General features: G+C 37.2%; 1 long non-coding RNA gene across 1 annotated transcript in view; it reads left to right on the forward strand.

The window, feature by feature from the left end:
* LOC308495717 overlaps positions 1-26801 on the forward strand; it is a 58436-nt gene that overhangs the window by 12898 nt on the left and 18737 nt on the right. The window contains exons 7-14 of the long non-coding RNA XR_013993037.1: positions 267-735; positions 2793-2865; positions 5892-5962; positions 7099-7236; positions 8648-9571; positions 10926-11075; positions 14187-14257; positions 14597-14690. This is a non-coding gene — a long non-coding RNA (uncharacterized lncRNA). The remainder of the gene's footprint in view (positions 1-266; positions 736-2792; positions 2866-5891; positions 5963-7098; positions 7237-8647; positions 9572-10925; positions 11076-14186; positions 14258-14596; positions 14691-26801) is intronic.

Raw genomic sequence — 26801 nt, forward strand, 5'->3', positions numbered from 1 at the left:
TACTTTATTGATCTGAGGTGTAGGACTGGAGCGCGGTACTTTTCTGTTCTGATTGTTTTCACAAATTATAGTATATCGACCTCTACTAGAATATAGGACAAAATCTTTCATTTCTATTTCCAGCTTCCCCTGGGTCTATGCCTATGATTCGATGGCTATGATAGCGGTTTGTTGTCTTACTGACTGAAGGACTGAGTGAGCGAGTGAACGAGTAAATGAATATGATGTTTGCTGAAGTTGGGTTTTTCTTTTCTTTTTTTTAATAGAAAGAAGCAACCAAGCTGCCAATTGGAAAAAGAGAAAATGGTGTGGATATTATTGAAAGTGCTCCACAAGAGCAAACGAAAACTGATATCTTGACTTGTGTTGATGGAGTACACCAAAATAATACAAGTGATAATTTAGTGACTGTCTATGAAATCTTTCTAGCTTAAGTGCTGCTATACACAAATCTAACACGTGTAGATCCAACTGTGATTTTCATTTCTTATAAGCATTTGTTCCTATCTTTTTTGCAAAAGTATTTCTATTACTAACAACGGCTTCTTGCAAATGCTTCGACCTACAGAAATTCTTTTCTGCTGTTACTTTTATGGAAATATTCATGACTTGAATGTGTATTTAAAATGCATAGAAATATATGTTCCCATTAATGTTCTGTGACTACGTTTTATAGTTAAAATATCGGCATTAAGATTGAAAGAAGAAGCTGAAAAATCATGTTGGGATTCTGAGGTACTGTCATTCACTACTATTATTTTTATCATTATTATTTTAAATGTCACCATTCGGTGATGTTAAAACATAAAAGGTATGGTTTGACTATACTTTCTCACCTCTGCATTTCCCCACCTAAATTATTTTATTACGGTTTAGCCTATAATTAATAAAATTCATATGTACTGAATAAAATGAGACAGCGTAGTACAGCTCGGCTAACTTGCATGGGTCACTGAAGGCGGTCGGTGTAGAATAGTATAAAACGAGAAGGCTTCCAAGTCATAAGGAATCAGTTGGGTTCTGAAGTTAAGTTTACCTAAAAGCTAAAGAATTATTCCAGCTTGAAGTATGCCCAAATGCATGATTCTGTGGTGTTGACGGTTGTGTAAATGTCCTAATGAGATTCAGAAAGAAAGAATTTGGAATTTAGGGTTTTTTATACGTTGGAATTTGAAAAGATAATGCCTGCTACATGTAAGTATTATTGTACTTGTATTCTCCAATAGATCTGCAAGGAACTTTTGCAGGGAAGGAAGAGCATTGTTAATAGTAACACTATGTAGGATTTTACTAACAACAATCGGCCGAGTGCTGCTTTAATACACAACAACTGTCCTGTTCAGTTAAAATAGCATGCATTGAGTATCTTGATGGCAACCATGCTTGTAGTAATAGAAGTACAAAGTAATGATGAGCCAATGTGAGATGACAGCTGTGAAAAGAGACAGGAGGAGTGTGATCTTCTGATACAGGCAACTGCTGCCTACTGGTGTAGACACTGTGTTTGAAGATAAGAACACATTAGAACCCTGGATAGGTCACTTACTAGCTGTGGGATCTGGGGGAAACTTCTTTTTAACATGTCGGATGTCAGTGACCTCATTCATCCTACAGGTACTTATGCCTACCTTTCAGGGTGTGAAATGAACTAATGTGGTAATAAATGTGAAAACACTCTATGAAGTATAAAGGGAGCTATAGAAATGTAAAATCAATGATCACAGTGGGTGGTAGTGACTTACCAAATGGTGGGGACACTTTTGGTAAACCTGAAGGACAATCAAATGGCAGTAGTGTCAAGAACAGAGTGGAAAAGTTAGAAGGGGCATGTGGATTTCTAATCTGGGGGATTCTAAACTTCAGGAGACTGTGGTAGGCGATACCCTGTTGATGTGTAGTGTTTCGGTACTTGAGGCTCTGTTGGTGCGAGCTCAATGTTTTGACCTGAAGAAAATGTCTGTGTGGGATACTGCCAAGTGAAGCATGAGAAGGAGCCAGTCATGTGACAATCTAGGAGCAAAACCTGCTGGGCAGGGACAGCAATGGATCGTGTGGGTTCATCATTTTATTCTAATGTCTTGGAATGGTCAGGAAGCAGGAAGAGGGTTAACCAGCATCAAACCATTTTTATATTTGTTGTTTGTGTGGAAAAGAAATAAAATGTGCATAGCAGATTCCTGGTACATTTGAGATGGTTAATAAATAAATGTTCTTATTTTTCCCTGATTAGATCTTATTAAACTTTTTGAAAAGTTGCATAACTATATATAACATTTTTCCTATTATTTATTTAAATATAACTTAAAGAAAAGTTTTTCTTACACCTTTGTCATTCTGTTTAATCACTTTTCCTATCAAAATTTTTATCAAATAAGAGTTTGGTTTTTCCAAGCTCTTGTTGACCCAGATGAAGTAGGTTCTAATATGTTCTGTTTAGACTCCACAGGACATACACCAAGGTTTCTTACCATGTCAGGCAAGTATCTTGTTTCAACACTAAACAAACATACAAACAAAAAGAATGTATCATTAGAAATATTGCAAAGTTGTAGGAAGTACACTTTTGAAGGTATTTAGTTCGGTGCAAAAGTAATTGCGGTTTTAAAGGTTTCAAAAAAATTGCACAAACTGCAATATCATTTGTACCAAATTAATATTTGCTTAAATACCTATTTTTCAAAAAGTCCTTTTCTTGGAGATAATGACGTTAATATTCTAATCCTGAATTGTTAACTAGAGATTGCATGAAGTGTCCATTAGTTAGTAATCATCTTGTTTCCTAACCCCTTCAGGCGAGAATTGAAGTGGAAGATCCTGTTCCTAACAGAGCTGTAGGAATGGACGATGTGCAACCCTTCAGACCAGGTACACTTTGTAATACCAATTTAATTTTGGGAAGGAGTACGCAAGGACATGTGACATGCTTGCAGTCTTCTCTTTCTCATTCCTTTTTTTTGTTACAAATTTAATTGAAGGATTTGACATAAATAACGTGATGTCATTGTTGGTATCGGTGTTTGAGAAAAGGTATTCACAGGAATAAGAAAATGAGATTTTAAAACGGTGACTTTACTAAGATGGTTCTCCGTTTGTTCCATAGCCTAAATGTCCCAGTTTGGAATCCCTGTACTTAATAGGGGTTACCAGAGGTCAATTATCACACTGGAAGATTTTTCCAGCGTTTTCAAATGGTCATTTGAATTTTTACGTTTACCCAAGTTAGCCTGAGTTGCTACCATGTCAATTGTTTTTTAACGTTGCTTCCTCTTAGTGTTGTAACACTGATGGTCTTAAGACAACCAGATGTTCTGCTGAGCAGACACTGGCGGTATGTGTATGTACGCCTATGGTATCTTCGATTATTAAAAATGGGAGAAGTAGTTAATGGTAATGAATATTTGGTAGACACAATCTTTGACAACAGGAATTCTGAGGCTTTTGTGCCTTGGGATGCTTTTATGCGATTAAAAATTATTGAGCATTCCAAAGAACATTTTTAAGTCGGTAGGCTCCATACATAGTGACAATATTAGAAATAAAAACTGAACAATTTAAAATAGGAGCACACACAGTCATGCATTCCGTGAGCCATTGGAGCTACGACCCAGTAACCATAGACCTATGATGTCACCATCAGAGCTGTGATATCACGGCTGTGGAAAACTCTACTTTACACTTAGAAGAGAATGAGAGTGAAAATGGCAAATGACATTTAGTATTTCTGTGAAAATAGTTTTGACCGTTTCGGGCCCCTCGACTGACAGACCTTGGGACTTCACGGATTCTCACATGAGATTGGAAACCACCGTTTTAAATGATGTACGGGCTTCCTGGATGTGAAGTGATAAAAGAGGCTTTAAAGCTTCACTTCTACAGTTGTGGTTTTCTTTCACTTGTCTTAAAAAGTTTTAAGCTGAGAATATTGTTTAAAAACAAAAGGAAAATAGTTTTGTTATATATTCATTTTCTGTCTCATGGTGCCCTGTACTCTTTGGAGCTCATGGGGACCTACTTTGTTCCTATTTTTCCTTGGAAACAATAAGGTCACCCAGGACTGTAATTTGTCATATGAATATCTGTTTATCTAAGGCTTACAAAAATGAATTCTGAAGGTATTGGAGCATTTGGAAAAGACCATTTTCTTATAATAAGTAGTTTCTTATTTGAAATAGTACGATTCATTAAAAGTTTTTGTAAACCCATGTTTGTCATGCATATTTAAACTTAAGTGGTTACACATAACTTTTGACAATAACAAAAAAAAGCATACCCTGCACCATCTTAACTATTAAGAAGGAAATTTTTAATTGGAAACACATTATGTAATAGAAATTGCTGTGTGACAATAGTTAATTAAACTTACCTATGTAAATGGCAAGCATAGGACACCTAAAATAAAATGTACTCTGAAGGAGTAGTGTGATTGGGGGAAAGTAGGACGTGGGACTGCTTCTCTGAGAAAGGAAGTTTTACAAGATGGTCAATTTGTGTTATTTTTACCTCCTCATAAATGAACACTTAATCCCAGAATTCAGACTGGGATTTTACTTCTTTGACCTCCAATCATGAAACTGGTCAAAGATGCGGGGATTGGGAAGTTGGTCATCCGCGTCCCACTCCATGAGCACAGCTCCGTCAGCACCACAGGGTTTGGCCCGATGGCCGTAGTAGACAGACTGGAGACGCAGGTCGTAGGTGTGTTCCTGTCAGGTGGTCATAGGCTCCGTGGCTCGAGTGAAGCACAGCCACCAGGAAACAGAGAAAGCAAAGGCGGAAATAAAGAAACAGAAAGAGTTCAACCCTAGCCCGCCTCTGTGTAGCTTCATCCTAGTTCTGACTTTCCAACAGCCATTTTGTGGCAAAATCTACTTCACGTTTACTCTGTTTATGGAACTTAACAGCCAAACAGAATGACTTTTAGCAAGACATTGGCATTCTTCCTGAACCACAGTAACATATGGAAATAAGAAAGAGAATGAGGTGAAAGCGTGGTTTCCTTCAGACTAGTATTTAGCGTACTCTGGGGAGCGGGCAGCAGAATTATACTTAGAACATTAGGACCAGATGGGAAAACTTCATAAAGACCTAAAGGTTGCCTAGTGAAACAAAACATAGTTTCTTAGCTTTAGTTTTATATTCTGAATTCACAAGTATCAGTTAAAACTGTATGTATTGTAGACGAAAAAGCACCTTCCGAAACCAACAATCAAATATTTCTTGGATTTTCTATGGCTTTATATATTTTAGAATTGACTTTCCCAGCAGTGATAGGAATCATCGAGAATTAAATCCATAGCACTTCCTTCTCAGCTGTGTCGGCAGTCTGTCTCCTCTTCTCTCTCTTCTTCCTTAAACCCCAGTGCTGAATCCTCAAAGGTGAAAAGAAAATTTCAGAATAGTAGAGGAAAACATTTCAGATATAAGGAAGGGTGTACACTAATAAATGCATCAGAAGTAAGTCATTCTGGAATCAATGAATGACATTGCAGTTGAATCTTAGGGTGTTGTTCAAAAGGTATATTACAAGGAAGAGAACAGAGTATATAGTGCAACTCGATATGTTTGTACTGCATTTCTAAATTGTGGGTTATTTTCTGATTGTTTTTCCATCGATGTTCAATGAATGAATTTGTGGATGAATTTTTGACATGTTTGTATGCCTTTCACTTTGTGACATCTCATATTTCCCAAATGGTTTGTTGTTGAAGTGTTAGCTAATTTGAAGTATTTCTTAAGTCAAGTAAATATTCAGGAAAAGATTACGCTTAATTTGAACTCTCAATTGATAAGATGTTATTTTCTGTATTTATAAAGATTATAGCTTTTATCTAACTGTTCTAAGTTAGATAAAACTGTTCTAAGTTCTAACTAATACGTAGATTTGTCAGCAGGACAACACCTAGGAATGACATCAGAGGAAGGTCAAACGAGGCTTGATGGAAATGAAAAGAACTACACACATGTATGTGAAATTTAATTTTAAATTTCTAGTATAATATGGTTTTCTGTGCTTTAATAATATAATAGAGTCCAACTGAAATTACCTTTTATGCGAGCCTTTTAGAGTCAAAGTTACAAAACTTAAAATATTATTAGAATCTATAGATATTCATAGCTCAACTTTATCTTTGGATTGTGGCAAAAAAAAATAATAATAAAGTCCTGAATGTTGTTTGCTCCTTTAATTTTTATAACTCCCTTAAATAATAAAGAAAGTAACATCAAATATTGAATCACATGATGAGACAGTTGAAATTATGAACCATGTAAAAATGATGGCCACTGATTCTGGCTCACGTGAAAGGAGTCATGATTCTCAGGGGTTCAAAATGTGCAGTTCCGTATGGCTGGTCACTAAGGCCAAGGTTAGAGATGCATTCTTCCTTGTGACCTCTGTGTAATGGACTCTGCGTCTACATTCAGGGAGAGAATGGGGTCCGGCACTCAACTCAACTGCTTTTTAAGAGAATCACATCTTCTCAGGATGGGACCTTTGGTTGTTAGGACACAAATAATAACTTTCTAATTTCTTTCCTTTCAGTGTAGGAAATCAGTAAATATGATTTAATTTTTTATCTGCTCTTATTAGTGGGTATTGAATAAGTTAGAATTGGATGCAACAGATAATTATGTCAATGTATAACACAATGTATAACACTCATAGTGTATAATGTGAATTAATATTTAGGAATTTACTTATCTTACTGATTGATGTTAATGATGTGGGCTCCTAATTAAAGTTTGCCTATTCTCCAGTTATTAATCCTTAAAAAATACTCTTAAATTCACTGTAGGGGATCACTATTTAAAACATGGTGAGGTGAACTATTTTAAATGAGAAAGCCTCTGTGACATTAAAAATCATCCACTATTTCATTTTTGGGGTGGATTTAACATATAACCAATTGTTTAGTTCAAACAGTGACAAAATTAGTTTTGTGGATTCATGTTTTTCTTCTGATTTAGACTAAGGCAAGTTATTTTTCACTTTCTAATTACAGTCCAATAATTTGGGAGTAAGTAAACGTAGACTAAGATTTTTAACAGTTAAATTTTAGTTATATTCTAATTTTTCTTTGTTCATATTCAATTATCTAGGTTGTACAAGAGGAAAACAACACTCAGAGGCCACTTTCCCGAGAACAGAACAACAGAATATTACATAAAACAATTCTGACCAATTGCCTTCAACAACCAAAGGAGACAGAAATAAATCTTAAGAAAATGAATTCTGAGGTATTTTGTTTAGTCATTTTCAAATATGTATGTGTGTAGTTGTGTATGTACACATTTTAAAAACCAATGTTATACATATGGGAATTGTAGAGGATTTTAAAAGTGTGTGTGTGTGTGTGTGTGTGTGTGTGTGTGTGTGTGTATTTTAGGGAGAGTGGCATTTTTGGTCCATTGCAATAAATGATATTCTTGATTGAAATCCTTTTATGTCCAACAGTCAAGTAGTGACGTTCCCAATGTGTCATCTAAAGGGGAGGCTTTCAATACTTTTTACAGGGATCGATGAGCTTTCTACAATCTCAAAACTATTGCTACTAATAACAGAAGTTTCAGTTGGAGGCAGTGGTTTCATCCCCTTGCTGTATTAGTAGAGAGGTTAGTTTTCACTTCCGCTGATTGTAAGGAGTTGAAGTATAGCCAGTGCAGAGACCATCTTTTAGATCTCATTCTCCTACTTTTGAGAAAAGGAACAATTTGTTCCAAGTAGAGTCCTATTTCAGTGCTAGGAACTTTTGAAGAAAATTGTATGCCATGATGCATACTTAGTGATAATTTATTGGTGAGTATTTTATTCAAAGAAGTCAGTGTATTTTCCCCTATTTCACATTTATTTCTCCTTTAAACATTATGAAAAGGAAACAACACTTATGTAGCAGCAAATAATCTCACTACTTTCTAAGAAGAGCTCTATAATTTTTAGCCTATTTACCCTGAGTTTTTTGAAATCTAAGGCTTCTTTTGAATTTATATATTTACACTAGAAGAGCAGCAAGCACCCTATTGTAGAGTCCAAAGTCCTGGGAAAAAATCCTGAACTTGCTCATCTTTTTAATCGTTCTATTTGAAATTGTGATAACGAAATGAGTTCATTGATGTATAAAGAACTGCTTAGTGCAATGCCTAGTTTTATCAGTGATTAGTAGATTTAATCTTATAAGTGACTCTGAAAATATTAGAAAAGTAAAATATCTTTTGAGTATTCTTGGGAAAAAAATTCTAGGAAATGTAATCAGTCCAAATGTATGCAGAGTGAATACTCTTACTGTGGGATAGGTGTATATTCAGATGGTGACCTTTTAAATTGTAGTCAGACTTCTTAATCTTCTATTTCATGCCTTCTGGGTTTGCTGCCTTTCCAGTTCTGAGGCTCTTAAAATTCCCTTATGATTTTAAAATTCTCTTTTTCACTTTCATGGATTCAGCATCTTATATTAATCGTTTTTTAACTTTGGGGAATTTATGCTTGTATGAAGTTGGAGGTTTGGATTCAACATTGTATGTTTTCAATGGGATATCCAACTACTGCAACCTTTTCATTATATAAACATTTAGGTTCTTCTTTAATTTCAGAGGATATCATGATATGTCATTTCATTGAGTGCTAGCTACAAGTCTCCTTTGTTTTACTTAGGATTCTGAGAGTTACGAGAAAGACCTGTTGCGTGAAAAGCACGTGTTGCAGGATGAAATCGCCATACTAAGACTGCAAATGGAAACACTCAAAACTCAGAATCAGGAAGTGGAAAATAAATACTTTGAGGACACTGCAAATGTAAAAGAAAAGAAGGACCATCTTCAAAAAACAATAAAACAGAATGACAAAACGCTAACAAAAACAGTATTTGAATATAACAGACAGCTTAACGTCCCAACAGCTGAGAATACAATGCTGAACTCTCAACTGGAGAACGAAAGACAAAGCAAAGAAAGATTGAAAACAGAAGCGGAATCCGCCCATCATTATGAGCTTAGTAAGCAATTAAGACACCTACAAAATCTTTTCCAGGGATTAAAAGATGAATGCTTGCATTTCGTGGACAACATCGGGTTTGCTATGTGTAACCTAAAAGAAAACAGTGAGATTCATTCTCAGCAACTTTCTAAACCTGGAAGTAAATCCAATAGCTTAGACACTGAGCTCCCTCAAACAAGATATGCTGTCAGAGAAAGGACATTGGTTTCTGAACCTGTACTGAAAGACCTAAACCAAACTCAGTGTCAAGAGGAGGAAATTGAACACATGAATCAAAGGGAACCAGAAAAATTGAACCCGTATACTGGAAAGCTGGAATCCCTAAAGGAGGAAAGATCTGACCTACAAAGTGGAAACATGCTTTTTCGACGGCAACTGGATGATGCGTTCCACAAAAGTGACAATAATGAAAATTCAGGAATGAATATTGAAGAGCAGCTTCAGGGGCTTAGAAAAGTGCTTCAAGCTGAATGTGAAAAACAAGATGCTGTGTTGAAAGAGAACCATAAGGAGTTAGTCAACAAATTGAATCACTTGAAAGGAAGAATGTGCCAGTATGAAAACGATATATCAGAAAGAGAGGTAAGTATCCAGAAAGGTAGTTTTCAGATTTCCTGAAAGAAAATTCAATGTTCAAATATTTGATGATGGCTAAATGTTGAATCTAGCAGAATATTAAAAATATATAGATTACAAATGTATTTGCTCTAACAGCTTAAAAGCATACATTGTATCCAGCAAACAAAACTTAGACCTGTGAGGTGCTTTACTTTGAGTAAAGGCATTGTGTTGACTATGAAATTTTAAGGTATAAATTGTTATTAGATACATGTTGATATGAATGATTTAGTCTTATACTGCTACAATAATAATTTTCATCTTTCTGTTACCACATTGTAATACCATTATGAAGCAGATAAATGGAAATGCTCCTATGCAAACAGTTTTTAGAGATAAAGGTTCAATTAAGTGGATTACCTAGAAAGTTAATTCTAGATTTCCCACATGAACTGAAGTGTAGATGCTGTCCCTTTCCCTCAGTAGTTTCTTCCACATTTTAGTTGGTATAATTTTGTTTTTATTCATGTCAATTTGATATAAATTGGAACTATTTCAGTCTCAAATAATGTATTCTTAGGACCTGTGACCTCTTTAAAGGCAGCTAATTTTTCATTAAATCATAATTTGGGACAAATGTGAGGAGTTTTATCAAAACTCTACTTGATTTAATCTTCCCACTGCTATGTATAATTGTCCTTGACTATTTTTACAAATTCATTTTTTCTCATCACAAGGCCCATTTACTATCATTTGGACATAAGTTTATCCATTTCAAAGAGATTTGTAGCGGTCTCTGATTTATTAATTTGGCACTGGGTCTCCATTTTCAGATGAGTGAGGGAAGGCAGGATTCATGTGTAGCAGGAAGGGAGGTCCAGGCCACGTTACCTGGGGCCCTGAAGACCACTGAAATGAGTTCGCTTTTCTTCTAAGATACAGGAATCTATTGGAAGGTTGTGAGCAGTGGACTGCATATGTGAGGACCTGTGAAGTCAATTTAAGCCTGTGATGAAAAAGGGGGAAAAACATTCCACAATGTATACTTGACGACCACTAGTCCCACCGACATACCAATTTCCCCTTGAGATGTCAGTAGATTGTTAAGCTTTGCTGCTTCATCAGGGGAAGTAGAGAGTGGGGCTGAATCTGTTGTTCAAGTAACCTTCGTAATAGTGAGTGGGCAGCAGGATAACACCTTCTGTGTCTTACCCAGATTCAGTAGACAGAATTGTGTCCAAAAGAAGAAAAGAAGGTGAACTGATGCATGGGGTGATCTTTTTCGAGTTACATATTATATTAATATGTTAGAGTTAGCAAATTTTAACATAATTTAATAGATGTGATTATAAGATCACTAACAGAATCATCTTCCTAGGTGCTTGGGAGACAATTTCAACAAGAGCTACCTGATTCCACAAAAAAACTGTCTATGTCAGAGGCTTCACTGGAGGTTAGATCACATTACCGTATGAATTCAGAAGCTGAGACACAGGATTTCAAGACATTAGAGCATATCAGGAGTCAGGTATGTGTGAAATGTAACCTGTCAAGTGTTCATCTATAATTGATCAATATAAAGTGTTTTAGGATCCTGATTTTCAAGGCAGCTTTCTTTTGTGTTTTCGTTGTAATTAATTTATTATAATTTTATTATCTTTATAATGCACTTCTTCCTTAAACTCTGGCTTCCATCCTGCTATTTGCATTGTATGTTTTTTCTTATAGTCTATACCCTTGGTAACATTGAGGAATAGGCAGCATTCCTCATAGAAATCGAGGGACTTTTTTCCTACTACACTATATTGTATAGTGATATGTCCATTACCCGGATGAGGCAGCCATTTAAAATCAGAAGATAATGTTTACTAGAATGAGTCAGAAATTTGTCTTATTTCTTATCATCACTTTTGTAAATGGTTACAGCATTGGTATATATTTCATGGACTTCAGACTAACTTGTACAGAAAGTTCAGTATACAAACCAGTTGAAGTAGGCATTGCCTTCATTTTGTTTTCATTTTAGAAATATTGTAAAAGTGTAGAAATATGTTGATCATTATAGTATGCACACCCACAATAGAGAATTAAGAAAATAATCCAGATTCACTATATTTGTGTGTTTTTTAATCTTCATTGGGATGCAATTCCCATATCATATTTCACCACTTAAAATATACAATTCAATATCTCTTGTTACATTCAGAGAATTGTGGAATTATCACCACAATTATAAAACATTTCCATCACCCCCAAAAGAAACCCCACATCCCTTAGCTGTCACCCTATCTTCCTGTCTCTCCCAGCCTCAGGCAACCACCAATCTACTTTCTGTCTCTGTAGATTTGCCTACTTTGGATATTTCATGTAAATGGAATCACACGATTTGAGGTCCCTTGTGACTCGCTTCTTTCACGTAACATCACGTTTCCAGGGTTCCACCGTGTTGTAGCACATATCAATTGTTAGCTATTTCTTCCTGTTGCCCAACGTTGCTTCACCTTGTGGACAAAATACTTACCCATTCATCAGTTGATGGAACTTTGTGTTGTTTCCACTTTTTGGCTGTTAATAATTCTGCTATGAACACGAGTTTACAAGTTATGGTGGGAGCCAGTGTTTTGATTTCCCTGCCCCCGGATTTCTGGCTCCCAATCTGGCTTCTCCGTGAAGCTTTCTCTGACTGTTTGAACTCTCATTGAACTCGTGTTCCTCAGCACTTGTCAGATAGTCTGTGCAGAGCAATCAAGCCCTACATTTGACATAGTTTCAATTTTTCATGAGAGAGAATTCTGTCTTTCTATGTATAAGTTTGTCTAAGGGGAAATAGTATTTGATATGATGGCACCTATCCTTGTATAAATTGAAAATGTTTTCTTCAACAGTTGTTTGGATAAAATTAAATATTTTATACCAAACCAATACTTGCCCTTGGAGACATTGATATAATTAAACTTTTATTCTGAAAGTATTTTTCACAATTATATATAAAACTGAAAGCACGAATCTAATAGAAAATTGTTCAGTGAAATGCTCAATTTCCCCCTCTCCGTGAAAATAAAAATATAAAATAAAAGGGAGCCAGCCCTTCCTGTCTGCAGCTAGCCAGGGTGTACAGGTCGATAGCACGTTCTAACTACAGCTCTGAGGACGGCTTTTCTGATCTGCCAGAGCGTGCTGCTTCCATCTGCTCCTCTGAGTTCTAACACATCCCCACAGAACTAGTTGCTGGGAAGGAATTCATTTGGGAAGTTGGCTTTAGCACTAGAGTCCGTTATTTCCATGTCAGTGGCTTTACCCTGCCTCTCACGGTCATATAAATTGTATGCTCAATCCAGGAGGTGGTATTTGCGTTGTAGTCCATACTCATTACCCACTGAGTGTACAGAGACATAGGAACGTATACATTATTAGAAGCAGAGAAAATGTACTGTTGGCTCTTGGAATTGGTAAAAGGATTTTAGTACTGGGGTTATATTCTAGGCTTAATGCTCCCCATTTGCTGACATTGCCGATAGTTTGATGAATGATTTCAGTGTAACTGGTGTACTCTTACACTGGTTCCACTTCCATTGGCATCCCATCTGTGTAAAATATCAAATTTTATTAGAACATAAAATACAGCAACAATAATAATGCTAACTGCAAACCCTTTGGTTTTACTGTGTGCCATGTCCTTTTCTATTACATATGTTCCCTAATCTAATCTTCCCAATATCCCAGTGAGGTAGATGCCACTATTGTCTCATTTTATACATGAAGAAACTGAGACCCAAAAAATTTAAGTATTTTGCTCAAGGTCACCCAGCTAATAACTGGTGGACTTGGGATAAAAACCCAGGCATTTTGGCTCTTATTTAGTTACTGCCCCTCAAACTATTCCATGACTATCTGACTGCCCCCAAGAGTAGCCTGTTAACTTTCATAATCACTGGAATAGCCTGGTAATTCACGTATGTGAATATTTAAAATTAGAGTTGATGGGATGCTTGGAATACAGTATGTTTGACTTCTTGGGTCATTTGTACTACAAGGTATGATAATTAAGTGTGAGAACTCATTCAAGAAAAAGTGCTACATACCTCGTTGCTGAATATCACTGCGGTCACAAAGCTCCCTTTGGGAAGCTATGCACCAATGCCACCGCCTAATTCACAGTTCAAAGCAATTTTGGAACTCTTTTTCTGGAATGGCCATCATTGCTATCATCATATTACCCTTGATGTCCTGAATGTCATCAAATAGTCTTCATTTCCATATTTTCTTTCTCTTTGGGTAATGACATATTTAGTCATTGGGGGCCAGATCAGGTGAGTAAGGAGGGTGTTGCAATAAAGTTATTTGTTTACAGGCTAAAAACTCCCTCACAGACAGTGCCGTGTGAGCTAGTGCATTGTTGTGATACAAGAGCAATGAGTCGTTGGCTAAAAGTTCAGGTCATCTTAACTTTTTCACACAACCTTTTAAGCACTTCCAAAGAGTAAACTTGGTTAACTGTTTGTCCAGTTGGTAGAAATTCATAATGAACAATCCATCATATATATTAAAAAATGGGGAGCAACATCATTGCAACAAGTTTACGAACTTAATTGTCCGATGTCATAGATCATCAGTAAACATAACTTTTTCTTTATTTTAGCTGCAAGAAGCAGGAGCTCGACATCCAGAGGATGCACGATGCACTGAGAAGATGCAAGATCACGTGCAAAAGTATAAGTTAAAGCAGCACAGAAAATAACTTGAGTATTTATAAAGCAGATGTGTAGTGTAGTATGACCATTAGATCAGTTATAACAATAAACACATGAGTGTGAACCTGGGTCAAAATGGCAGCTTTGAGCTACCTTGAAAAGAATAATTTGTGTACATTATCTCTAATTTTGCACATTATGCAAAATTCACAACTAGAAAAATGGCACAATTGCCAAATCATGTGCTTTTCAAATTGTAAGATTTTATGTAGTTGCACCTTAGATATTTGTTCAGCGATTATGTGGTATGCTTTAAAGTCAATGTGTGAGAATAATTATGTCAAAATATTCACTTTAGGCTTGAAGCTGAAAATATTGACCTAAAACCGACAATTCAAAAGCTAGTGGGCATAATCGAACAGCTTCTCAGGCACCTGTCAGGTACAAGTTTGGTAAGTGAATCTCTTCATTTCTGTCATACTGCAAAGGAATTTCTATGTTTGTCATAGTAGCACATAAGGATATTTTAGACAATAAGAACAGTCTCATTAATAAAAGTACTGAATTCATGTTGATACTACTTGCTGGGAGTAATGTAATTTCTCTCTACAGAGAAAGAAATCTCAGTTCATAAAATTAATGATTTTTGTAGTAAGGTTTTTATAGAAAAACATTGTGACAGTCTAAAGGCAACATTTGATATATACCACATTTCATTTATCCTTTCGTTTGTCCAACATTTCAGTTTTTCCAACTGTTGGCTGTTGCTAATTATGCTGCCACAAACATCGGACTACAAATATCTGTTTGAGTCCAGGCGTTTGAGTAATGATTTGATCCAGAATTCTGAATTTCCCTTGAAATCTAAACCCTTTAGTGAGATTTGGAGAATGAATTACTTTTTGTTTTTTTAATTAAATTTATTGGGGTGACAATTGTTAGTAAATTTACATAGATTTCAGGTGTAGAATTCTGTACTACATGGTCTATAAATCCCATTGTGTGTTCACCACCCAGAGTCAGTTCTCCTTCCATCACCATATATTTGATCCCCTTTACCCTCATTACCCACCCCCCACCCCCTTACCCTCTGGTAACCACTAAATTATTGTCTGTGTCTATGAGTTTTTGTTTCTCATTTGTTTGTCTTGTTCTTTTTGGTTTATATACCACATATCAGTGAAATCATAGGGTTCTCTGCTTTTTCTGTCTGACTTATTTCACTTAGCATTATACTCTCAAGATCCATCCATGTTGTCACAAATGCTCCTATATCATCTTTCCTTAACGCCGAATAGTATTCCATTGTGTATATGTACCACAACTTCTTTATCCATTCATTTATCGAAGGACATTTAGGTTGTTTCCATGTCTTGGAAATAGAGAACAAAAGGACAATAGAAAGAAATTAATGTGACAAAAAGCTGGTTCTTTGAAAAGATTAACAAAATCGACAAACCCTTGGCTAGACTCACTAAGATGAAAAGAGAGAAGACACTAATTAACAAAATCAGAAATGAAAAAGGGGAAGTTATCACGGACACCACAGAAATACAATCTGCTACTCTGTGTCTCTTTATTGGTGAGTTTAGTCCATTACATTTAGGGTGATTATTGATATGTGAGGATTTCCTGTCATTCTGTCTTTAGTTTACTGGTAAGGCTGTGTCTCCATTGTTTCTTTGCCTTTTTGTTGTTGTCTGTTTTTTCTGTGTGGTGGTATTCTATGATGTTTCCCTCTGTTTCTTCTTTTATTACAGTATATATTTCAGATTTGGATATTTTTTGAGTGGTTACCCTTGAGTTTATGTAAAAGAAAGTTTGAGTATTCCAGTATTTAGAGTATTCCAGTTTCTTCAGTACGCTTACTTTCTCTATTCCCATATTCCAGTTCAGGCCTTTACGCTCCCCCTTTTTATGTTTCGGTTGCCACAAGTTGTCCCTGTTGATGGTGGTCTAATAGCCTCCTTTAGTATTTCTTGTAGTGCAGGTCGTGTATTAGAAAATTCCCTCAGTTTCTGGATATCTGGAAAGGTCTTTATTCCTCCTTCATATCTAAAGGAGATCTTTACTGGATATATTATTCTTGGCTCATGATTTCTCTTTCGATATTTTGAATATTTGGTTCCATTCCCTCCTAGCTTGTAGAGTTTCTGCTGAAAAATCTGATGATAATCTACTGGGCTTTCCTTTGTAAGTTACCGTCTTCTTTTCCCTGGCTGCCTTGAGGATTCTTTCTTTGTCATTGATTTTAGACAGCTTCAATACAAGTGCCTTGGAGAAGGCCTGTTGGGATTGAGGTAATTAGGTGTTCTATTTGCTTCTTGGATTCGAGGATCCAATTCTTTCCACAAGTTTGGGAAGTTCTCATCGACGATTTGTTTGAATATATTCTCTGTTCCCTTCCCTCTTTCTTCTCCTTCTGGTATGCCCATTATTCTTATATTGCTCTTTCTGATGGAGTCAGAAAGTTCTTGTAGAGTTCTTTCATTTCTTTTAAGTCTCAAGTCTCTTCCTTCTTCCCTCTGTGTAAATTCCAGGTTCCTATCTTCGATGTCACTGATTCTTTCCTTTATCTGGTCAAATCTACTACCTAGGCTGGATATTTTATTGTTAATTTCTTCTATTGAGTTCTTAATCTCCAGAAATTCTATTTGGTTCTTTTTCAAGATTTCAATCTCTTTTGTAAAATGCTCATGGTGTTCTTTGATTGTGTTTCTGAGTTCATTAAATTGCCTTTCTGTGTTTTCTTGCATCTCGTTCAGTTTTTTCAGAATTGCAATCTTGAATTCTCTGTCATTTAAATCACAAAGGTCCATATCTCTAAGTTCCTTTTCTGGAGACTTTTCACTTTCTTTCTGAGCTATCTTGTTGCCTTGGTTATTCATGGCAATCACTGATTTACTATTTCTCTTCCTAGACATCTACAGGAGTGGCTTCTGCAACAGGTTGATAGGTATGCGAAGAGGTTTTGAAGTTCCAAAGCTCTTTCTGCACCAGATTCAGAGCCCGTATGTTTCAGCAGTTCTGTTTACTCCTGCAGGGATCCGCCCAGATAGGTGGGGCCAGGGGCGGGGTGAGTTGTGAGAGGTGGCCCAGAGCAATGGCGGCGACCATCACCACAGCCAGTCCTGCTTCCACAGCTCCCTCCCCTTTGCCAGAACTAGTTGAGCTGCGAATCTGTGTCTGCGGTCCACAGTTCTCAGAGCAGCAAATATTCTGTCCTTTGATCCGACACTGCTACTTTATCGCTTTAGCACCAGGCAGGTGGGGGCAGGGCGAGCTCTGGGAGGGTAGGGAGGGGGCGGCTAGTCTCCGTGTCTAGGGCTTCCGTTCTCCGCTCGGCAGTGAGGGCTTAAACCATTGATTTCAGCCCTCTTCCCTCAGTCTTTGCTCCAAGGTCTGCCGTGAGCGAGCGTTGTGTTCAGCGGTTTTGTATGCTGCCCCCTCAGCCCTGTGGGCCGTAAGCGGAGCCCTAGCAGTCCGAGTCCTTCCCTCTCCCGCAGCTGCGGAAGATCCGGGAGCAGCGGGCTCCGAGCACTGAGCTAGGTCTGCATCCTGCGTCCGCACTTCTCCTCTCCCTCCTCCCCCGCTCGCGCGATTCACCCACCTGGAGGTGAATTCAGTAGTGGGCCTCTTCGTCTTGCCTGTCTGCTGTGCAAGGAGTCCTTTGTGGAGTTATTGTCTGATTCGTTGTAAATTCCAGGGGAGCGTTACAGAGGCTCACCTCACGCCGCCATTTTTTTCGGTCTCGAGAATGAATTACTTTTAATGTTCTAATTTGTTTTCTTCGTCATTCACGAATACTGGATCATTGTGCAAATGTTTCCCAAAAAGAATATACTTTTCTCTTTGTTGGATTTTGAAAAAGAAAAGAGATGCCAGTGTAAAAGTAGAAATGAATGCCCAAGTAAGGCCTTACATAGTAACATAGTGCTTCTAGCTTTACAAGTTTAGAAACTAATCTTTTTCCCTTCACTTGAGTTAATCATACGCCTTTAAAGATTTAACAGTTTGATGTCAGAAAAGATTGATGTGTCATCCAGGATGACAATTTCCTGATGGACAGTGAAAACCATATCACTATTTCCTAAGCAGAACAACATTCCCCTGCCATCCTCCTGTCCTCTGTAGGAGAGGCTCCCTAGGATTTCCCATCATAAGATCGCATTGTGACCCGAGGTGGACCATTGACGTAGATGTACTTTCCAGCTGGTGTCTTTCAGTCACAGTAGCCAGGTCTAAGCAATTTCATTAAACAGACATGCCCATCAAGGGAAACAGAAGATTGTGCTGATGGTCCTTCTTGTGGCCAAAGAAACTTTGAAAAAAATTTTTGTCTAGACTTCTTGTCAATTAAGTCACATTATGTTAGCATACTTTTCATAGGAGTGACATGATAATGTGTTGATAAGGAGTCTTACATGAATGTGAGTTCCATGAGTTGTCACATCACAGTTTTATAGAGAAATCTATTATATTAAGGTATCAAAAATTGAAAAATTGGGGATTTGTGGTCAAGATGGCAGAGTAAGTAAATGCCATGCTTGCCTCCTCTCACGACCACATCAAAATTACAACTAAACTACAGAACAATCATCACTGAGCATCACCTGAAGTCTAGCTCAACCAAAGTCGTCCTACTTCTAAGGACATACAGAAGAAGTCACCTCGAGACTGGTAGGAGGGGCAGAAAAACAGAACAAGCTGACGCCAGACCCCTGTGTGACTGTTAAAAGTCTAGAGGGATATCTTGGTTGTGGAGGTCCACCTGGGGTGCGAGGGGACCCAGCTCCACACCAGGCATCCTAACCCAGGATTCCAGTGCTAGAGAGAGATGTCCCTATAGCTTCTGGCTGTGGAAACCATTGGTCATTCTGGCTGGGAGAGATGAAGCGTGGCTAGAGTCCCAGTTGATTCTCTTATAGGGCTTGGAATGGGCTTACTAACTGACAGATTCGTTTGCCCCGAACTCCAACACTGGGCAGTAGTTCAAAAGATGTCAGGGATATAAGGGCAGGAACTAAGTTTTCTGGTTTTAGGGTGATGGCTGGAAGGGAGCTTTCTCCCACACAGAGGTGCTTGTAGAATCCTTTGTTTCTGTACTGCTCCATCACCCATCGCAGTGTGAGACATAGATGGCCGCCATCTCTTGAGTCTACATCAACCTGGCTAACACTGTCCACCCCACCCTGGTGATTCCCTGAGAACCTGCCCCACCCAACTTGAGAGCCAACCCAAGCTGCTTTCAGTGCCTTTTCCAAAAAAAAATCCTGTCTTGGCTCATGCTGCAGGCTTACCTAAAATCTCTCAACGGTTCACAAAACTCAAACAAGCGTTATGTGGCTTCAGCTGTCCTTTACTTCTTGCTGTGCAGACCCAAGATGGCACTAGTGGCAGCTGGCTGTGGTTCGCAACTGGAACTCTTGAGGTACCTCTGAACCCAGTGCAGGTGGCAGCCATCTGTGTCCTGCTTTGTGGTCAAGATAGTTGGCCCCAGACAGGACACAGGCTGCGGCTGGTCTTGGCCTGTAGCTGGGCCACTGACAGGAGTCCCTAGGGCTAACACAACTGGTGATCATCCTTGAACAGAGCTGGAGCATCACCTGGATGCCACCAAGGAAGACACAACCAAAGTGCACACAGGGCAGACACCAGTGCCCTGCTAAAGCAAATCCTGCTCTATAGAGGCAGCCCGTGCCAAAACAGCTCTTCCACTGTAGTCATGGTCAGTCCACACAACCAATCAGCCTGAGCATCAATACCTCCCATTGACATACAAAGAGCAACAGAGGCTGAACTACAACAGGAGAGCACAGAGAACTCACACAAGGGGCACACCTGCAGCACCCGGCTCTGGTTAACAAGTAGACTGTGCCACGGGGCCCCACAGGACACCTACTATCTAAGGCCACTCAAATAGTCCTGGGAGACACAGCCGTCCTACCTCATACACAGAAACAATCACAAGGAAGAAGCCAACATGGGGAGTCAAAGAAACATGCCAAATAAAAGAACAGAACAAACTTCCAGAAAAATATTGAGCAAGATAGAGACAAGCAATCTATCAGATGCAGAGTTCAAAACACTGGTTATAAGGATGCTCAGTGATCTCAAGGAGAACTTCAACTAAGATATAGGAAACATAAAAATGAAAATAGAAAACATAAAAATGAATCAGTCATAAGTAAAGAATAAAATAACTGAAAAAGCAAATGTCTTAGAGGGAATGAAAAGCTGATTAGATAAAATAGAGGATCGAATCAATGATTTAAAAGATATGGTAGCAGAGAATACCCAATCAGAACAGTAAAAATAATTCAAAAAATGAGGATCGTTTAAGGGACCTCGGGGACAATGTCAAGCATACCAACATTCTCATCATATGGGGTACTACAAGAAGAAAAAAGATATGAAGGAATTCAACCTGTACTTGAAGGTATAATGACTGAAAACTTCCCTAAATTGGTGAAGGAAATGGACATATAAGCCGAGAAATCACAGAGTCTCAAAGAAGATGAGCCCAAACAGGCCCATACCAAGATACAACATAATTAAAATGCCAAAGTTTATAAGTAAATAAAGAATTTTAAAAACAGCAAAAAAAAAAAAAAACAGTTAGTAACCTATAAGAGGGCACCCAACAAGGAAAAAGCAGTTAGTAACCTAAAAGGGAGCACCCATAAGACTATCAGCTGATTTCTCAACAATAATTTTGCAGGCCAGACGGGAGGGCACGAAACATTCAAAGTGATGAAAGACTCTCCTACAGCTAAGATTTCTCTACCCAGCAAAGCTATCATTTAGTATCATAGGACAGATAAAGAACTTCCTGGAGAACAAAAACTAAAGGAATTCATCAGCACCAAACCAGTATTACAAGGAATATTAGGGGGACTTCTTTAAAATACACAAAAAGGAAAGAGCAAAAATATCATTAATAACATGCGGGTAACTACATATCTATCAATAATTACTTTATGTGTAAATGGATCAAATGCTCCAATCAATGGGGGGAGGGGGGTTCACGGTGTGAGGGATGTAAAAATAAAATAAAATAAAAACTATTTAAATAAATAAATAAATAAATAAATGCTCCAATCAAAACACGGGGTGGCTCAAAGGATAAGAAAATAAGATCCTTACATATGCTCCATACAAGAAACTCGCTTCAGATCAAAAGACACAGAGACTGAAAATAAAGGGATGGAAACAGATATTTCATGAAAATAAAATAATTTTTAAAGAGCTGTGGGAGCAATACTTATATCATACCATATAGACTTTTAAACAAAGGCTATCACAAGAGTCAAAGAATGACCCAGATATCCCATTTCAGAGTATTTATCCAAAGAAAACAAAAAACGCCAATTCGAGGTGACTTGTACATCCATATGTTCACTGTAGCATTCTTTACAATGACCAACATGCGCATGATGCTTGGATGTCTATCAATGGATAAATGGAAAAGGAGAGATGGTATGTGTTTACAATGGAATATTGCTCGGGGAATATTCCATGGAAGGAAATGGGTTCTTGCCATCTGCTGCGGCATAGATGGACTAGGAGGGAACTGTGCTGAGTGAAGTGTGTCAGACAGACAAATATGCAATGTGATTTTGCTTATACGTGGAATTTAAGAACAAAAGAAACAAACTAAAACAAACTCATAGATACAAAGAACATTTTGTTGGTTGCCAGCTGGAAGGGGGTTTGGGAAATGAGTGAAAAGGGGAGGGACTAAGAAGTACAAATTGGTTTTTACAAAGTGGTCATGGGGATGTACGGTATAGAATAAGGAATATAGTCAATAATATTGTAATCACGATGCATGGTGTCAGGTGAGTACTAGATGGGAGGGGAGTTCGGAGCAGGGTAAAAAAGGTGAAGGGATTAAAAAGTACAAATTGGTAGTTACTAAATAGTCACGGGGATGTAATGTAAAGCATAGGGAATATAGTTAATACTATGACAATAACTAACTATAGTGCCAAGTGGGTACAAAATGAGTCAGGGGGATCACTTCTTAAATTACGTAAATTCTAATTACTATGCTGTACACCTGAAATTAATATGAAATACTATAAAATAACATTTTATATAAATTAATATAAAATAATATTGAATGTCAAAAAATTGAAAAATTTGTAAGCACACCTAAAACTGATTAAGCTTATACCAAAATAATGAAGGACTATAGATTCCTAGGGGAAGTAGTTAGATCTCAACAGAATTATCAGCCACCATAAGGTCTACCCTGTATATCATAAGATTTATAATGACAGGTTTCAATGAATTCAATCAATAGCCCTCACTTCTCTAGAAGACTCTCGTCTCATGATTCCCCCCACGTGAGATATTACCTGAGTTAAGATATTTGATTCACACAATGTTGAGAGGAAGCATCTGGACTGGGAAGAAAGGATAGCTGCAACTGACTTAAGCCTTCAAACAAGATAGTGGAGTGTACTTGTGAAAGGAATTTCAGAACACTACCATAGGTCAGGTCAGGTCCCAAGGAACAGGAAGTTATTCAATAGAGCAAACAAAAATGGAAAGGCGAATAGTGGATAATGTGAAGCTTATGAAAAACTTATGCATTCTGAGAGAAAAACAGGACAAAGTATGCTGGTCAACATCCTAAGGGTGAGGAGCTGCCAAGATCCAAAAATAACACTATGCTCACAGTCACAGTGATAAGAATCCCCATAAAATGTACAAGATGAGCTGATCCACAGCAAGTCATGGTTTATGAGTGTGTGGTTGAGGGACACTGTCTATGAGGAGCTCCAGGGGAAAAAGGAAAGTACAGAAGATCTCAGTAAAGGGGTGAAGGCTGCAACTGTAGATGAGGGAATGTGGTTTGAAGCACTGGGATGTAAGGAACTGAGAGCATTTAAAAAGAGGAATAGAAAAGGGTCAAGTACTGACCATCAGGGCTGCTGTTTAGAAATGAGTTGGGCTGAGAAGATCATAGAAAGGGTGTGGGCATCCTTATCAGTTGCTGCTAAGAAGTAAAGCAGGATAAGGACTAAAGAAAGAGATGCCCCTGAAAAAATGTTTTAGTGCACTTATAAGGACAGAAAGTCTGATTCTTATGTAAAAGAAGAGAATAAGTGGCGAAAATATGGACCTGGGGATGAGACCACATATTAAAGAGGGTTAGAGTCTAAGGAGAAAAACAGGATGACAGAAAAAGTTACAGGAATCAAGAAAAAGTTATGTTTTTATATAATATAGAGAAGATAAACTTTAAAGAGAAAAATATTTATTAGAAAAGGAGAAATTGAAACCTATGGAAGAACGCTTACAGAGAATGAGAGTCTTCATCTGATGCTCATGTCAGATTATCACAATGTAAGGGGGACTGCACAGGAAGTTTTCAAAGATTATCGTATGAAAATGTGATTCCATAAACCCTGTAAAATCTTGAAATGTTGATGAAAATGTCTCTGGGAGCATTTCTTGAAACTAAAATGTAAATAGAACCACTATTTAAATCTATTCTTTAACACTTAGTATTTTTACATGTAAAAGCCTCTGTTTTTAAGAAAGTTTGGCAATTTAAATTCCAGGAAACCAATGATGACACTGTAAAATCCATTTCAGCTGTTTTAAGAAATGTCATTGTTTTTGAACTCTGTCCTTATTGGCTTCAGGTCTATAACTACATTTTATACACCTGTGTACACATATTACTCGTGAGCTCATGAGGAATCATATTTTAAAGAAAGAAGAGTGAGTCTCTAGATTTTTAAAATTAACTTTCTTTAAAAATGTTTTTCAAAGTCTGAGGATGAAATGGAACAATTAAAGTACTATGAGAAGTTAGAATCTCTGCAATATAATTTGAATCAACAAAAGAAGAAAAATGATGAATTAGAGACAGAGGTTACCAGGTAAGGTTTTAATATTTCAGATCATGTCAACCATTAATTACTATTTAATTATAATTCTTACTTTATGAAAACCTAAGTACAAATGTATTTCATACCTGTAATTTTCATAATTAACCAAGTTATCCTACTTAAGAATTTACATCAGAAACTCACAGCACAAACTTGTGTGAATGCCAAAATATTATACCTACTCTTGAATGATTCCTAAAACTATAATGACAGTGTCTTTTGCATATACTGTCAATTGCACTCTTCCTGGTCTCCCTTGAATCTTTATTTCTGCAGGATGTCTGTGCTCTCTTTGGTAATCTTTCCTTCTTTTAGTAGTGTTCTTCCTTTTGGCATTCTAACAGTTTAATGTCTAAAAACCTATCTGTGGTATTGTGTAACAACATCAGAATTGTTATTGATTTGGCTTCTATGTTCTTTCTACTTTTTTTTCAGTTATAAAATATGTCATACATACCAAACCATATGTATAACGTAAAGAAGAATGAGATGAGTAATCATCTCACTCAGATAATAATGGAATCTTTCCCAACGTCTGGGAAGCCCACGCGTGGCTTGCTTTCTGTTTACTTGCTGCTTACTGAATGAAGTTTTTTCTCTGATTCTCCTCAGTGTTTTTTCTCCCATGTCACTGTCTTTCTCTGCATTGTTTTGTATTCTTCTCATTTTGTTAACTTTGTGCTAGCAAAGATCTCTTCGTAAAACAGACTCGAAGAGACTGTGACACATTATCTCTCCAATTTCCTTTCTTCTAAAGCCCTGCCCCTTTTCTTTCCCCTCCACTCAGACTTCAGATTTTTCTTTCCGGTTTCTCTTTCTATTTTGAATGATCTCTTGTTGGTACGTACTTTCTTTTCTTCTGGTAGACTGTGGTCAGTAGGCACCGAATGGTATTTTTGTGTCTTTTCAAAACACCCCCATGTATTATACTTTCCTTCTTCAGCTTGGATACTGATCTCTGGTTTATAGCTGATATTTAATAATAGGTTAATGTTTGATACTAACAATCTCAAGTAGATATTAATAATACTTTAATTATAAGAACCATACATTGTTACAATATTAAGTCTGTATCATATGTATCACAATTGTTTTGTTACTTACCTAAGATTATAATTTAATTAGTTTGCTTTCAAACTATTATACTGGAACAAATAGGAGAGGATCATAATTTATAGATTTGTTTATTTTGTATGATAGACATATCATCTCTTTAAATAATTACTAAACATTTACTCTTAAAGAATTTGACTTACTCGTTTTCTACAATTCTGCAGACTGAAGACCCTCTTTCAGAATACAAGGATGCTACATGACAGTCAAAATGGAGAGGTTAGTTTCCTTGGAGATTTAGAACCCAATCAATCTGAAATGGCTATTCAGATGACTAGGTTAAAACAGAAGGTAATTTGTAATCCGTTTGGGACCCAGAAATCACTTAATTTGGGGAAATACAAACCACTCAATGCTTTAAGCAGTACAATATAGATTTCTCCCTTAATTTTACAGACTCAAGCAGTGAAAAAGATAGCTTATTTTCTATATCATTTTTCTATAAAAGGGCATACTGTTACCTCTCCTTTGTCTCAACCCTGGCTAGTGATCTAAAGCCAAGAAGGACACCGTTGCATGACCCCAAAGCACTGGCTCCAATCTGCATTGAGATGTAATGAACATAGCATGCAGTTCCATCATTTAAAGTATGCAGTGCAGTGGCTTTTAGTGTATTCAAAGCTTTATGCAGTCATCATCGCAATCAGTCTTACAACATTTTCATCACCCTGGAAAGTATCCGTGTACTGTTAGCCTTCAGCGTGTGCCAGTCTGCCCTTCCCACTCTTCCTAGCCCTAGGGAACCACTGGTGAACTCTCTGCTCCATATTGTGGTTTTGATGTAGTTTTTCCTGATCACTAATGATGCTGAGCAATCTTTTCACATGCTTATTATCCATTTGTATATCTTCTTTGAAAAACTGTTTATTCAATTCCTTTGCCCTTTTAAAATTGGATTGTCTCTTTCTTGTTGAATTGTAAGAGTTCTTTATATATCCTGGATAAAACTCTCTTATCACATAAGATTTTCAAATATTTCTCCCTTTCATTAGCTTGCCTTTTTAGTCTTTCAATGGTGTCCTTTAAAGCACAGAACTATTTTATTTTAATGCACTCCAGTTAATTTATTGTTCTTAAACACAATTAGAACTCTTTCATGAAGACGTATACCTATGCTTTCTTCTAAGCTTTTCTAATTTTAGCTCTTACATTTTGAGATAATTTTTATATCTGGTATGATGTAGAGCTCTAATTTTTTCTTTTGCATGTGGATATCCAGTTGATCCAGTATCATTTGTTCAAAAGACTATTCACATCCAATTGGATTTTTTGGCACCCTTGTCAAAAATCACTCGACTCTACATATGAGGTTAATTTCTGGACCCTTAATTTTCATTCATTGATCTATAGATCTGTCCTTACGCCATTACCAAATCAAATGTTATGAGAACTCTTTCCCAGTCATCTTGCATATTACTGGATATCTTATGGAATAATAAAATGTCAGTGCAGTGGAGTATCTTCAATTCCACTTCTGTGGAGATGTTTTGCTTCTGGATGGAGCCTGTGGCCTGCTTATGCGTCGGTGACCTTATGACATGA

The sequence above is a fragment of the Rhinolophus hipposideros genome, assembly GCF_964194185.1.
Source record: "Rhinolophus hipposideros genome assembly, contig: HAP1_SCAFFOLD_89, whole genome shotgun sequence".
NCBI lineage: Eukaryota > Metazoa > Chordata > Mammalia > Chiroptera > Rhinolophidae > Rhinolophus > Rhinolophus hipposideros.